At 32.4% G+C, this 14,769-nt stretch overlaps 1 protein-coding gene across 6 annotated transcripts in view; it reads right to left on the reverse strand.

The window, feature by feature from the left end:
• Positions 1–14,769, reverse strand: part of LOC145267860 (uncharacterized) — a 2,055,798-nt gene that overhangs the window by 361,994 nt on the left and 1,679,035 nt on the right. The gene's annotated exons all lie outside the window — the stretch shown is intronic.

Raw genomic sequence — 14,769 nt, forward strand, 5'->3', positions numbered from 1 at the left:
TGCCAATATCATTTTAAATAAGTTTTAATATTCTGTCTGGAATTGATCTAATTTTGCATTCGATGTGTATTAGGATATTTGTTTCTTATTTTTTATTACATATTTGCATAATAAACAGTAAACCTTGTATTATTGAATATAATTTAAATAATATACAACAGAAGATAAACTGTGTGTAAAACAAATATACATATTTTTCTATGATTGTCGCGTTGGAAAATAGCAACAATAATGGACAAAATATTGATTTAGTATGCTCGCCTTGACATTTTTAATGTAAGGCATTTTACTCAATATAAGGTGTGCTATGAACAATATGTTGTTTATTCCTATATACTTGGGGCCTATTATAATTGCTATGTTAACCAAATTAATAAGGGATTAATGACTAAATTAGACTTGATTATTTTTGTTACCTTATCGAAGCCAACAGTCGTAGATAACGCATGCCCCCTCTCTCTCATTGACACCTCCGCGGTTAGGATGGGTGTCGTGTTCTGGATTTTCGTGTATGCGAATGTTGTTAAAAAGGGCGATGCTTGCCATGAACTGCATGATACAGTGAAGCCAGGTAGTTTTATATACTTTTAGATTGTTTGCATTAGAGCGTTCTCCTCGCTTTCTACAATTAATTCTCTTAGCCTCCAGATCGCACGTCGCATCGGCTCGAAAATAGTAATGGCCTGTGCGTTTGTCTGTCTTTGGTCATCGTTCCCCTCGTGTAAGTATTGTATCTCACTTCAATTCGCATACAACATATCCTTGTATCGCTTCCTCTGGACTCTTCGAGTGTGTTTTTCATTTTTATTAACCAAAGAAAAGTTGTTTTGGCAGCCAGGAAATTGACATCCTGATTACGTGGCCTAATCACCTCCACTGACGATGACTTCGATGCTGGTGGTGTTGCCATCCTGAAGTAACATTCCTTCCATTGAAACTGCCTATGACCATTCTCGAACCAGTGTGTTGAAGACAAACACATCTAAATTGTTGCATACAAAGCCGCCCTTCTCTCCGGTGCATATTAGGCAATGCACGAAATTTAAATAATGCAACGTGATAGATAGATAAGCTTACGTTAAAAAATAGATGACAAATACTGTATATGAGCGGCTGAGAATAAAAGGAATACTTCTATCTCCTAGGACGATATCAATACATTATTATCCAAACAGACTACAAGATCTACCGTGTATTTAAAAGTATACCTTTTATTAGAACGATGTGTGACAGATTTGATAAGGACTAATTGGTGCGTTTTATTGTTAAATCTTATAACTATAATATCGCTATTTTTTTATATTTAAAAATAATAGCATACACATTATTCTAATGACGTTGCATACCTAATGTCTTCGTATTTTTTTTACAGTTTTTTAAAAGTTGCGAAGACCTAAAATGTACTACTAATACAAGCGAATATTTTCTAATTATTTTGAAGTGGAACTCTAATTAATCTTAGATAAACAAAAATATAACGCGTGCTTGTCAAAAAAAAATTCTAAATGACTTTTAAAAATATGTTTTTACGAATTTTAAACGATTGTATTTACATTTAGTACTTACATTAAATAGATGTAAATGGTCCTCCATAGCGTGCATTGAACTAATACGGAGTATGTGACTCTCAGCTACTTAGATTAAACTCCTCAGCGTACAATAAATGTTCGCAACCGGAATTTCCTCTAAATGTGAACGAAACGAACATTGTAGTCCTATATTACAGATATTAGGATACGCAGCTCAAGAAAAGCTTTTTTTAACTCATTATATGCACAATGACTGTATTAGCCATTGATACAATTCTACTGAAAGGTATAAAAGCGCTCTACTACACTTAACAAAGAAACATAACATCATCTCACCTGAAGATAAATATAAGGCTGCGGTAATAAGTGAAAAGTAAAAATATAAATAAAATATAACTCATTTAATACTAAACATTTATAAATCAATTATTTCCAAAATTTCGCAAAGATCAGTAACATTTTAAACATAGCAGTATATTAATAGGTTTGCATGTATGTGTTATTTATTTTGTGCCTCGTTCAGTTGTTATGGATTTTTAATAAATAATTTTACCAAAACTTCTTCAAAATTCTTGGTTTCGCTTATAGCTAATAGCACTCAAATACTCTTGTTTTTAATAAATAAGTTCACAAATAATTATTCATTAGGTTCAGTTTCAGTTATTGTTGATAGCAGTCTAATAAGCTATTGTTTATAATTTATCAAAATACGTCACACGTCTTGGCTTGAGTTCTATCTACGTGTTTACTGCATATTTTGAGTGCTCTCTGAAAAATATTTACATATTAAATTAGGCATTATATGCACATGAAAGTGTCTCCTTATCCGTATCGATTCCTTAATATTGATGTTGCTTATTTTCTTTCCTGATTTTGGAATGTTTACTTATATCTATGTAGGAAGTTGGGGTTTAGGGATAGTCGTTTAAAGAATGAAAACATGTTAGACCATTTCATATACGAGTACGATAACAATGGGCTAAGTGCGATACTTATGTACGATTCGTTTCATACCGCAAGTTTATATTCTTATATTATTTATTCAGAATATGTGCGACTACATAAGGCTGTGTAGTTTATAGTGTTGTTAGCTTCAGTTTAGGTCTGCATAATTTTGCCCCATGAACACCATACTTTTATTGAGTGATACATATTAGGTATTTCAAGTAAAACATGCGATAGGCAATGAGATCTACCAAATAAACTGCATGCTCACGTAAAAACACGTGTCAGTTTTACTGTTTTAGACCATTGAGGAATTGGAAATGATTTCAATAGTTAAACAATCAGGTTGCATTTTATGCTCTAAACAAATGCAATATATATATATATATATATATATATATATATATATATATATATGTATATATATATATATATAGTAGAACTAAATGACACTATATCAATTAATAACCTTTAATTATCATTGAAGACACGAACTTACTTAATAAAAGAAATAGGTGCAATCTATGTATTACTGAATGTGGGGACGTACTTACATACAAAACTCCATTCATAAGCTTAAGTAGATAATAGGCGATGTTTAATTAATGCATATAAAATTTTAAAAAATACAATCGCCGAAGAAGGATTTTCACATATTTTTTTACCAACATCCGTTGCTAAATCAATCGAGTTAGTATACGCTAGTTCCGCTATTCATACTCAATTTTAGTTTAGTTGTCATATTTTTTAGGATTGAACATGCAACCTGCAGAAAAGAACTATGGTTTTAAACTGATTCCGTGGAATGTCGTATGTACTACGCAACCGGTTCTTGCATAGCTAATAAATTACTTGCTAGACCTCAGTTGTATTTTTACGCATCAGTATCAGGAATCTCATCATAATTTTTATGATATGTTTTATATAGTTTGAGCGTCTTCAATTGATGACTGTCTCGAAAACAGTACTTATTGTATTATATACAGTTTTACTATTTTTTCTTATATCATTAATATAATTTAAACTATTCTTCCAAAAGTAAATCACACTGTCACAATATTGGGTATACACACTTTTACTGAATAATAATAATAATAATAATAATAATAATAATAATAATAATAATATATAAGACGTCAACTGATCGACTGATTTCACGGCCTAAATCTGTACATTTCTCTAAGGATCTTTCTGAATAAATACATTAATTCATACATGCAACGCACGGTTTTCAATAAGCATTTTGCGTCGGTTGTATTGTCGAATTACTAGGAGGACAGTAATGAAGTTATGTAGATTTTATATTAGTGTCCTCGATATTTCCATATAATAAAGAAAGAATGTATGTGTGAGGTGTTAGTTATAAAGGGAAATACAATAGATTTATTTATAAAAAGCTTTGAAGAATGTTGTAAATGTGTCAATATTTTTTCCAATAATCAGTAATAGCATATAGTGACAGACATCTATGAAATATTAAATGGTTAAACACAAAACGATTACACTTGATGGGATCCCCTTTGACTTTATCAGGGAAAATTGAAATACCACAATCAAAACCCATGGATAAGGTTTGGACAATAAGAATTGTTGTATAATTTTAAAATTGCTGTAATCCGAAACTAATTGTTTATTTGGCGCCATGGTATACATGTGTGTTCTATTAGGGTTTTTCATTTCCTTTTTGTTGTAATTTTGTTTTTTGAATTAATCACATACAAATACACACACGCATATACACAGGTGGCAAAATATATCGGTACTTGTAATTCTTTCAAAAACTATAAATACAAGCTGAATTTAATGTAACTGTGTGAACAAACTATCTCTCATTTGATTGGCGTTTTATTCTCCTACAATTTTACCTGTTCATATTGACTTTTAATTGAAATATTCCAGTGTTCACGTCAATTAAAAAAAAAAAATTGAATTGAGGAGGCAAAAAGAAAGTCCGCACAATGGAAAATTGTTATTTGAATGTACCTATTTACTATGCCTCCCCACGGGACAGAGTTAGACACAAGGGTCGTTTTTTAACGTGGAGAAAAGGTACAAAAATAAAAATTGTCTCAGTCGTGAAGGATTTCTCCTCCACCGAAAGAGAACAAGAAATAGAAGTGCAGCATCTGAAGAACAGATGGTATTTATTTGCTCCCCCACTGAGCAAATTAGGCACAAGGCCGTTTTTAATGTGAGGTAAAAACCAGCTCCCCTAAAAGGGGTCACTCTGGTTACCAAAAATAATAATTGTCCCAGTATAGAGGGTTTCCCCTCCATTGACTGGTACAAATTATCTTAAGTGCAGTATCTGCCGGAACAGATACTACACTTTGATCTTGTCCAGAAGGCCAAGTTACTTAAGGAGAATAATGTTACACACCTACAACAGGAACACAATGGAATAGTTAATATTTAGTAGCATAGCTTTCTTCAATTTGACAGCATGCAATCTTTTGGGAATTCCTTGAATCAGACTGAAGCAACACTCGGTGAAAAGACATCCCGCTATTCTTGATTTTTTGTCCGAGGTTCTTCAAAATTTGAAATGTTATCCTTTCGTAGCTGTTGCTTGATGTAATGCCATGCGATTTGGACAGGATCGACGTTTGGAAATTAAGTTTGGAAACATTGTGTTGAACAAAGATGGCGGCGTGGTTTAGATAAGTAACCAAGATGTCGGCGTAGTTCAGATATGCAACAAAGATGGCGGCCAAGAATTAAATGCGGTTCGTGACATAGTAAACGGCGAACTGATTGAATCCAAAATTCGACAATTTTTATTATAATTTAGGGAGGTTTTCATTGGTTGTTTAGCATATCGGTTGGCTGTAAAATAATTGGCGAATCCATTCGTCTCATACCCCATCACTGCGTCTGACGGGGAAGGTCTCCTGGCGGCTTCGGCTCCCGGGAGACAGGGTAGTACACGTCAAAGGTTCGTCACTTGACACTCAGCCCAACAGTTGGACTGAGGTACGCCGCCTGGGTAATACCTAGGAGGTCCACCCTCCCAGGCCTTGCCACCGGGCTTTCCGGTGGGGCAAGTTTATTGCTTGCTGCCTGAGGCGCCCCGACCGGGGAATGCCGACCGGGTTACTCAGGCAATTTTTAAAAATCGCAGGAGTGACCCTTCTTTAGGGGACCCGTCGGGGTTCCCACTTTCGGGTCTTGTGTCACATAATGCTGATGTTGGCAGCATTTAAATATATACCCCATCACTGCGTCTGTTGTGATGGGATGTGTCTCCTAGCGGCTTCGGCTAGAGGGAGACAGGGTAGTAGTACTCGTCAAGGATTCGTCACTTGACACTCAGCCCAACAGGCGAGGGGCCGGGAACCGGCCAAGCACCTGTTGGACTAAGGCACGCCACCTGTGTAATACCTAGGAGGTAAAACCTCCAAGGCCTTGTCACTGGGCTTTCCGGTGGAGTAAGATAATTGCTTACTTCCTGCGGCGCCCCTATCAGGGAATGCCGACGGGGTTACTCAGACAATTTTTAAAAATTGCAGAAATGTCCTTCCTTTAGGGGGGGCCTGCTTGATCCCACTTTCCGGCCTTGCGCCACATTTTGCCGAGGTGGACGGCAAATAAATAACTACCCCCATTAGGAGTCAAAAATCCTTTCAGATTCAATTTTTGTTTCCCTTGAGAAAAGGAAAGAAAAATAAATTAATAAATAAAAATAAATGAACAAAGAAAAATAAACCAGTCAAATAATTGTTTTTTTTTTCTGATTTTGGGGGAATTTGTCTTTAATCTCATTGGTCAAAAAGAATTATTAATATATTGGTATAATTTTTGCAAAAAGAAGCCGTTTTTTTTTATACATATAAAAATAAACACTTTTCAAATATATAAACATACAAATAGAATACGTTTAAAATACATATAAACATATCCACAACTATACATTTGTTTTGTTTTAACAAATGTTTGCCAAACAAATAAGAAGAGATACAAAAATAACTATCTGACAAACAAGAAGTTTACAAAAGGGTTTTAACAAGTGTTTTTTCTTTCTTTTTTGTAACAAAAACTGGAAAAATAATGTTAGGTATTAATTGGTTAATTTGGTTAGTAAGGTAGAAATGATCGCAGTTTAACGTCGTGCCCGGGATAATTTACAATGTTTTTTGGTGTGATTTTAAATGGTCATGCTTCTCCTTTTGGGTTTCTGAGAAGAGATTTATTTATAATTACGTTCCAAAACGTTTGGTTATAAAATGTCTTAATTTTATTCTTTGATAGGTTAAGTGAAAATGTCTCAGACGTCACATAAGTAAGAGTAATAGATTTTTTTCTTATTTCCTCCCTTAAAAAATGATATATGGTATCAATATGCTTCGCCCTTTGATGAATCATAGAATCATTTGCTAATAAGATACTGCTCTGGTTTTCACAATGAATTACTATAGGTTTTTTTTTTACTTAGATCTGGTTTTAAAATAGATTTTAGAAGGGTGTTCAGAAAAATCGCTTCCTGCGCGGTATAAGTAAGACCCACATATTCTGCTTCACAAGTAGAAAGGACAACAATTTGTTGTTTTTTTAGTTTTCTAAGAAATCATAGGTTCATTCTTTCTTAAAACCCTTTTGTAAACTTCCTATTTGCCAAATAGTTCTTTTTGTATCTCTTTTTTTGGCAAACATTTGTTAAAAAACATGTATATTTGTGAATATGTTTATATGTATTTTAAAAGTATTCTATTCGTATGTTTATATATATTTGAAAAGTGTTTATTTTTATATGTATCCAAAAAACTGGCTTCTTTTTGCACACATTATAACAATATATTAATAATTCTTTTTGGCCAATGAGAATAAAGACACATCCCCCAACACCAGAAGAAAAGAAAAGAAAAAGATACAATTATTTGGTTTATTTTTCTTTGTTAATTTTTATTTATCTATTTTTCTTTCCTTTTCTCAAGGGAAACCAAAATTGAATCCGAAAGGATTTTTCCATTATATCAAAAAGGGTGTATGTCAAGTGTTTTGACTGCTAATGCGGATATGAGACGAATCGATTCGCCAATCATTTTTATAACCAACGGCTGTGTTAAACAACCAATGAAAACGCCCCAAAATTATTATAAAAAATGTCGAATCCATTCGTCTCATACCCCCATTAGGAGTCAAAAATATTTTACACACACCCTTTTTTCATATAATGGAAAAATCTTTTCGAATTCAATTTTGGTTTCACTTGAGAAAAGGAAAAAAAATGAATAAAAATAAATAAACAAGGAAAAATAAACCAATAAAATCATCGTTTTTTTTCTTTTCTTCTCGTTTTGGAGGAATTTGTCTTTATCCTCATTGGTCAAAAAGAATTATTAATATATTGGTATAATGTGTGCAAAAAGAATACATTTTTTAAAAATTTAATGTATCATTCAATTTTACGCAGCCAATCCTTTTCATGGCATTTTGAGCTGTGAAGTAGATGAAGTATGCCGGGCTATTTTTATCGTAACCTACGAAAGTACCTTTTTTCGCTTTTAGTATTTAGTTTACTGGTGTTTTCTATAAATGCAAACAATCAGAACCAAATCGATACATTCTGTTCATTTTAGTTTTTACACTGCAAACCGCTTCATACAGCGTTTTTCCTAGCCTCTTATTAAACGATTTATTTCTGATATATGCTGCTGCCATTAAAGCGTATGCCCATAAACTATGCGCTAATTTCGATTCGATAAGTAGGTATCTTGTCATCTCAAAAAGGGTTCGCCATGCACTTTCAGCTGTTCCATTTTGGAAGGGGGAATACGGCGCCGATTTCCCGTGTATAATATGGTGGTTAATTAATAGAATTCAAAGTCTTTACTAGTAAATTCAGTCCCACTGTCTGAGAGAATACATTTTACTGAACCGTACGGGGCAACATCAGCTAAATATTTCTTAGTGGCGAGGATAGTGTCGGATTTGTTTTTTTAGAAAATAAACCATTATTAAACCGGAAAAATCAATAAATTTCAAAACGTACTTTAGATTGTTTCTCCCCATCGGGCTGATCGGACTTGCTATGTCACAATGCACAAGTGAGAGAATTTTCGTAACTTTTTTGTCTGGCGTTCGGCTTATATCTTTTGTCATTTTTCCCTGTGCACCCACATAACAATTTAGGAGATCGGCTGAAGGTATTATTTTCATTCCTTCGACTACATTTGGTAATTACTTAATATCAGCTGTATTGCAGTGTCCTAGAATTTTACGCCAGGTTTCAAAGTCGTGACAGGCAGTTTTTGAGGGAACCATATTTTTAAATAATATAGTCGGCCACTTTCTTTAATGTCAAATAGAGTTCCATTGGGGTATGCCAAGTTTGATTTATTTTGGCCAAATTGTATAGTCGCGCCTTGTTAATTGCAGCCTGCACGGTAAATATGTCCTGCTTAAATGTAGGTATGAACAGAGCATTTTTTAGAATACAGTTACAGATTTCGCCTTTATTATTTTTTAGGGATATTTTAGCATCGCCTCTTTTCAAGACTATATCATTTATTTGACTACCGTCGGCAAGTTCGACAACATAACTTTGAGGATACCAGTTTGAATCAAAATTAATAAAATCAGATTCCTTGGTGATAACGGGCGCTGTAGCACCACAGTCTACAAGGATATTTTTGTCGTTTGTGGTATTGTCAAATTTACACGTGAATAGAAATGTATGTTCTTCCTCAAAGTTCTCAACGTTTTTTACGGAGTCCATTTTAGAGCGTTTATATCGACATTGGAAACTTTTGTGGTTGGGTCGTCCAAAATTATAGCAGATAATTTTATTCTTTTTCTTGGGAAAATTACTTTTAGAGAGTGCATTGCGGTGAGGTGCGTAATTTGGTGGTGTATGCTTTCGAGAAGCAGTTATAAACTTCATAATATTGCTTGCGTTATTATTGTCCACGAGCATACGATTAGTCTCTTCGTATCTGCGCAATGCCACTTTAAATTCGCTGTAATTTATAGATGTGACTTTCTGCGTTATAAAAGTTGTAAATGTTTTAAAATCGGCTGGAGGTCTCTTGGGGGTCATTGATATCAACAAGCTATCTCTTATTATTCCACCTGAGAGTTTTAAGGTATTGGCGGTTGTTTCTGCCCTTATAACGTAGTCGGTAATCGTTTCATCCTCATTACGTTTCAGATACGTTAATTCTGTACATAGGGATAATATTTCGGTTTTCCTTTTGATAAATAATGTTCTCTTAATATGTCCAATGCTGTCCTTCCATCATCCAATGCGTCTCTTATAATCAGAGACATACTTCTATCGTCTAAACATTGAATCAGTTCTGCAAAAACAGTCGCATTTTTTTGGAGAAATTCGGGGTTGTTTGGATTCTCTGTTGGAGAATGTATGACTTTGTGTAGTTTTCGAATCCTTAGATATCCCACAAATTTTACCTGCTACAATTCGACTTTAGATTCCGATCCGTCAAAGAAAAGACGTTGGCTGGACCCATGACCTTATGACATTATGTGGAACAAAGATGGCGGCGTAGTTCGGATCACTAACCAAGATGGCGGCCAAGAATTAAATGCGGTCCGCGACGAAGTCAACGGCGAACTGATTGAATCCAAAATTCGACAATTTTTATAATACTTTTTCTGTTCTTAAACAAAAATGTGGCTTACGTCTTGCAACATATCCTCGAATATTACATTCCTTTTATCTGTTTTTGACAGAAGAAAGAGAGCACGTTTTTACAAGATTGCCTTTTTAGCGATTTGGGGAGCCGTTTCAAATCTGTTTCTTAGGCTGTGGATCTTGATGGACTTGTCTTCCCTGTTAAAAGTAAATCTAGTCCCAGATTTAGATGCATCACCAACACTGCTGGTGTGCTGTTTATTTGCATAGTCTTTCGTAGCGTTTTCTCATCACATTTCAATCTGCAGCAGATTGATCGATTGGATAAACTAGAAGGGTGAAGATTAATGAGCTCCTGACAATCACTAAAGAAAGTCCTGGCATATGGACTAAATGTCACGTTGTATACTCTGGAACAAGATCAATAACTATTAGAGATGCTTTGTCGCCTGTTGTTGGGTGTTTTAAACTGATCAAGGGGTGATAATTTAAGCTGGTTGTAAGCGATCTTGTTGTTGCGGACTATCTTGTTGCCTCCTCAATTTTAAGCTATTTTTGTAAATTGACGTGAACACTAGAATATTTCGATTAAAAGTACAACTATGAACAACTAAAAATATTGAGGAATAAAACGCAAAACAAATGAGGTATAGGTTGTTTAAACAGTCACATTAAATTTAGCTTAAATTTGTAGTTTTTTAAACACATTCCAAGTTCGGACTTTTTTTTTTGCTGGAACTATATATATATATATATATATATATATATATATATATATATATTTATATACATATATGTATATATACATATATATACATATACATATATACATATATATACATATACATATATATGCATACATATATATACATATATATGCATACATATATATATATGCATACATATATATATACATATATATACATACATATATATATATGCATACATATATATATACATATATATACATACATATATACATATACATATACATATATATACATATATATATATGTACACATATATATACACATATATATACACACATATATATATACATATATATATACATATACATATATATATATACATACACATATATATATACATATTTCATTGTTTCATATTGATAAATTTGTGCATTTCTTTCCGTTGATTTTATTCAAGATATAGTTTTATTGTGCGTGTTGATACATTACGTCTATTACTCCTCTTATATTATTATTCAATAATCCCTGTGATAAGGCAAACACTGCAGTTCATTTTCAGTTCTGTTCCGACATAATCCTTTACTTTACTTACAACCATTGTCTCTTGCTACGGCAGGTAAATCTTCAGGGTTTTCAGCAACTGCGATAATCCAGCGTTTTGCATGAATTGATGTTATATTAACTAGGGTTATGTCTTAGTTTACTCCTTGGTTTATCAGTATTTTTTTAAAGAAAAGTTTTATAAAATATAGAATTTAATTTAATATTGATGAAAAATTAATTTAAATCGATTTTCTTAATTTTGATAGAATGAACTTTTTTTTGCAAAGTTTTCATACATTTTTTATCAATTGATTGATTGGTTTTGAAGTTGATTTGTTGGTTTAGATTTTTAATGCGTTCTATGTGAATCTGCTTTTGTTTTGAAATTGAATGTGTTAGCTTTTAAGATACTTTAGTTCTAACAAGATTGCCATATTTTTTTTAAATTGAATGAGTTATTATTTTTTCTTTTAATGTCCTAGTTTTTTTTTAATTCCAATGTCTTACTTGATCCAGGAAAAAAATGTAGAACTGATTGCAAAGATCCGTTTCGCAGAGTTGAAAGTATATTGAAAATAAACATTATTAGCAATATTCCCTTGGAGATGCAAAGGGCAATTCTATGTGTGCAAGACTAACCCCATTCCACAACCGTTAACCGTGAGAAATAATGTTGATATTTAAACATTTATTTTTACACATTTTTTGTCCGTAGGAGTGATTATATGAGGATCTGCGCATGCAAACTAAATTGACCGAGTTTTTTCCAACTGTAAAGTGCTTACCTATAAGAAACAGTTTCTTAAATGGGCTTCCATAATTATTTACTATAATAATTATTTAATACTAAAAAACAGTAGTTTTTGGTCGTTTCGGGAACTATCAGTCCACGATATCACGATTAACACCGGTAATATATATATATATATATACATATATATATATATATATATATATATATATATATATATATATATATATATATATATATATATATGTATGTATATATATACATATGTATGTATATATATATATAAATATATATATATAAGGGATTAGAACAATAGTCTAAAGAGCAGAGTGTATTTTACTGCGATAGTAAAATCACTAATGTAATTAAAAATACAAGACAGAACAGCGCTCGTTGCAATATAATAAAATTTTCGTTTCCGAAACGATCGTCCGATTAATTGGCTTTGTTGTGTTTATTCTTATGAAACCGATTTTTAATTTTAATTATAAATTATAAATCATCTTACTGAATATATATATATATATATATATATATGTATATATATATATATATATATATATATATATATATATATATATATATATATATATATATATATAAAGTTCTGGACTAGTTTAAGAGTACGTCTTGTATACAAGTGTGAAACTAAAGTCCATTTTAATATTAGTATGACGATTGGAATCAGATAAATAATCTCAATGCACCAGATGTAGCAATATTACGAATAAACGATTACCCTTAAATTCAATAAATTAATATAAATACGAAAACCTTTTTTTATTATCATTAAAAGACATAAATATTTTTTAATTCATAGATTTTCAATATTTTTCATACCATCAGAAAATATTTTATTAGAAAAATAGTATTACTAGACTGTGATATTTCTTGCTTTTTAGCACATAACTACAAAATCGAAAAACTTTCATGAGAAGATATTCAGTTTTTCAAAGTATGTGCTTAATAGCACACTTTGTGCATTATTTTACAACAAATATTTTCTTTGCAATTTATTAAAAAAAACTCCAAGGATTAAGGAGAAAAATTACCTTTTTGTTAAGTAATAAAGTTGCGCTTGTTTTAATTCATTTAATTTAAAGCACACATTTTCATGTATATTTTCTCTATACTATCTTGATTCATTTTTGTTGAAAACAAACAATTCGAATAAATTATCATATTTGCAAATAAAAATAACATACCCAGTAGTGCGTAGCTTGGTTTGTTATAAAGGACGGTTCCAAACATTTAAATCACATTAAATCAAACATTATTCGCATATTTATAGATGATATTAACGATCTATGATACTGCTCTTTAATATTATCATTAACTTAATATAAATCTTATTGCTGTTTAAATCGTTTTTTATTGTCTTGGTTTTTATGTCCATAAAACAGTTGGCGTTGTTTTATGTGAATATAGTCATCTACATCATATTTAATGATCTGAAGTGTTGAAAAGCAATGCTGCAGAAACGGGTTTGCGGAGGTCTATGCTAGGATGTTTTCAGGACATAATAAAAAAAGGATATTATTTTTTTTTTGCTAATGATGTCCAATAAAATCTATTGCAATGATTTAATTGTGGCATAAATGAGAAAAGCTCAAATAAACCCATTTGTTCATCACTCTGCAGAATCTTGTGTAACACTGAACCAATTATTGCTATAAGTTTGCTCTTGGTATCTTTTAAAATCAATGTTCACCCCAAACAAGGCACAGTGCAACTCTGAAGTAGGGGGCTACTATGACGGTTATAAGGTGCAGGGCCATTATGAAGGGAGATGAGTAGAAAGATGTTTGTTCACATTACACTTGGACTTCTGCATATCAGTTCAGTTGGGAAACCAGGTCCTGGAAAGGAAGTTCCAAAGACTTGCAGTTCTCGGTAACTATTGGAGTAAAATGCTTTCTTACACTAAGGGGTTGGACATAGTTGTTTGTCAGGTTTGTTAAGGGTAGTCACGTTGAGGAGGTACAAGTGGTGGTAGTTCGTCAGAGACTTCACCATTAAAATATTGGCAGAACAGGCAGAGGGACGCAACATTTCTTCGATGGAACAGAGGTTGAAGCCTAGATGACAGTTCAGGACCTATTAGGTTTGCGACTCTCTTTTGAACCCTGTCCAGGAGTGCGAGACAAGCAGCACATGCACCAGCCGAAATGTGACAACAGTACTCCATACTTGGGCGAATTGTGGCCTTATAGAGATGCAGGATACTACCAGGTGTAAGTAATTCTCTAGCAGTATAGAAAGAACCCATCTTCTTTGCAGCATCCTTGACAATGCTCTCAATGTATCTATTCCAGTGCATGTTCCCTGTAAACGCAAGACGGATAAGTTTAAAGGAATTACTGTTAGGTAATTTGTTATTGGCCATTGCTATCGTTGGTAGAGAAACTTTTTTTGTAGTTATATTTTGATTTTATTTTGTTGTAAACTTTTGAAAGTATTCAAATGTAAAACAGATATTAAAACCGTTTAAAATTTTACAATAATTGTGGGTTTAGCGTGGAGGTTTTATATTCGATTTTATTGTCCTTTATATATATATATATATATATATATATATATATATATATATATATATATATATATATATAATGTGTTGTATATATTAGTATACACTCGAATTCAGTTCCATGTAGTGACAAAGCCTTTACCTTGCATTGCATACAAGTGCAATGTGTACAA

Source organism: Euprymna scolopes, chromosome 1, assembly GCF_053919585.1.
Source record: "Euprymna scolopes isolate OS-2025 chromosome 1, ASM5391958v1, whole genome shotgun sequence".
NCBI classification, from domain to species: Eukaryota; Metazoa; Mollusca; class Cephalopoda; order Sepiida; family Sepiolidae; genus Euprymna; species Euprymna scolopes.